Here is a 2724-nt window from a genome sequence, read left to right as displayed (position 1 = left end):
CAGTGGGGAGGACTGGAAGAGGATGCGCTATGGTATGATGGCTTTGTAAGGTGCCACTTGGCTAGGCTGAGTCATATTTCCCAGAATTCCCTTCTCTTGTATGTTTCCAGTTTGAGCTATAAGGGATAGTTTATCCTGATAGTTGCACCTGCCCTCCTGCAGCCGGGCCTTTCTTGCTGAACCTGTGACATAAAATCATGGAAGGTTAACACTGACATGGCCTCACAGATTTTCTGGCTCAATTGGGTCCTAAACTTGGTCCATCATTGGAATCATCTAGGGAGATTTTTGAAATAAGATTCCCCAGTGCCATCCCTGAAGATTCTGGTTCAGTAGGTCTGAGTCCTGGACATCTGAATTTTACAAGTTCCCTAGGTGGTTTTGATGATCAGCCAAGCGGGTTTGCTAGTCACTGTGATTCTGGTCTAGTGGTTCTCAAAGTGTGGTCCTTGGACCAAAAGCATCAGTGTCACCACCCAGAATCTCATCAGACATGCAAATTCTTAAGGTCCAGCTGGACCTCCTGAATCAGAGGCTCTGTGGTTGGGTCCCAGCACTCTGTGGCTTAACAAACCCTCCAGGGGATTCTGATGCATGCTAAAGTTTGAGAACCAAATTTAGTCTAATCCCTTGTTTTATAGTTAAGGGAACTGAGTTCAAAGAGAAGGGACATGTCTTTGGTTTAACACAAAGAGACGGGAATAGGAGGCATCCACTCACTGAGCTCCGGTGTTTCAAGGGAAGAATACTCACAGCCTCTGTCTGGAGAAACCTCAGGTTACTACATTTGTGAAAACAAGGCTTTCATCATCTAGAAGATGACACACGACCCAGTTTGTAGTACAAAATGCCAAAGGAATCATTTTTTTAGGAATGCAGATGAGGGAATATCAAAAGAGTTGTAGCACTCAAGCATGCTTCATGGAGAAGAATTCTAAAAGCTGGAGAGGTTTTGCATAAATGGAAAGAGAGAGGGCAGCTGTCCCCAAAGTGGGAAAACCACAGGAAAGAAGGGGCAGCAAGGAAGATTCCAGCCTGGCTCATGTGGAAGGTGCAAGTTAAGACAATGAGTAGACCGTAGATCTGCGTGATAGTTTTAGGAAAATAGGTGGAAAAATGGTAGACATAAATTGTTTTTGAATGCTGTGGCAGAGGTGTATTTCATAACATAGGGCTGTCTCATAGACTTGGAATCTAGAGCACAACCTTGTCAGTTGAGACTGATCAGGGGGCAACTACTTTTTTTTATTATTACTAAGTATATGCATAAATTTAACACTGGGCTAGCAAGTTGCAGCAAGTCATAGAGTCTTGTGAATGTGAAATCCCTCATATTAATAAGCGTTATTAAATAAAAAGTTAGTAATGATACTTGAGGAGCTAACCAGCAAATAGAGAAAAATGATGTGTAATTAGTCATATCTAGTCTTTCCATGTAAACAGTACTTCCAAGATGCTGGAAGATGCTTAAAAACAGTCTTATAGAAACAATTTTGTGTTTTGTTGGAAAACTGTGCTTATCTAGAGGACACCCTCTATGCTATCCTATTCTTGTCTTTCAATTTCTTGGAGCTATTTTACGATTTGGTAAGTTGTAGATAAATGATAGGCAAATTCTGTCCTTATGAGGTTTAATTGACCACCTTGCCCATCTTGTGGGAAAAAAGCCAGTTTTACCTCCATCTGCACTTTACTCCATATAAATGCATGCTTTTTTAATTATTTTATTGAGGTCATAAGTTTATAATATTGTGAAATTTCATTTGTACATTATTATTTGTCAGTCACCATATATATGTGCCCCTTTACCCCTTTCACCGGCCCCCCCAACCCCCTTCCCCTCTGGTAACCACTAATCTGTTCTCTTTGTCCATGTGTTAATCTTCCACATATGAGTGAAAATGCATGCTTTTTTTGACTTTTCTTTTGAACCAGTTTTAACATCTGCCTGGTTTCCTCATTAATTAATGAGTAGAATAAAATCTTTAACACATTTTCATATTTATGTGAGCATCATGATTTTACTGTTTTCTGAAAATTACAGTTTAACAGTTGGATTGTTCAAGTCTCACAAATCTTACCCTCATCATCTTTTTATATCATTGATTTGCCACCTCTCTGCAGAAAAGGTCTCTTAAGGAAAAGGTCATCCTCAATCTGAATTCACACGTTTTCCAATTAGAAGCATCTAAATTAATACGGTTCTATCTCTCCAGTGCTAAGTTTTTTGGTTAAATTCTTGTGGTGTCAGGAAGCTGCTATTCCTTTCCCAGCTGTCACTTACTTTCCTAATTATGTTTCTTCCTGGGGTCTTTCTTAACCTTCTTCTGTAGCCAGTTGAATTGGTTATCACCACCTTAGTCAGATGACCAGATAAAATATAGAATGGGCGTAGGAGGAGGGCAGTATAAATAGGTAATAATTTATTTTTAAAAACAGCCTAATTTTGATTTACAACGAAGTTACAGGTCTTAGGAGCCAGGCACCTAGGTAAATTTCTCAGGCCGGCAGTCTCCCTTCTCCAGGCCTCTCTCTTTCCCTCCCTCCCTCTCTCCCTCTCTCCCTACTCACCTCCCTCCCGCCTCCCTCCAAGTTCCCCTGCCCCGCCCTCTCCTGCCTCCTCTCCAGTCTCCTGCGCCCCTCCCTCGGGCTTCTGCCTTCCCGGGAGGCTGGGAATCCGGCACAGCCACTGGCCCGCGGGGATCCCGCCGCCCTCCGTCACCG

This window comes from Ceratotherium simum, chromosome 18 (genome assembly GCF_057802395.1).
Source record: "Ceratotherium simum simum isolate JZ-2026a chromosome 18, ASM5780239v1, whole genome shotgun sequence".
Taxonomy (NCBI): Eukaryota; Metazoa; Chordata; class Mammalia; order Perissodactyla; family Rhinocerotidae; genus Ceratotherium; species Ceratotherium simum.
Note: the sequence above shows the minus strand (reverse complement) of the source record.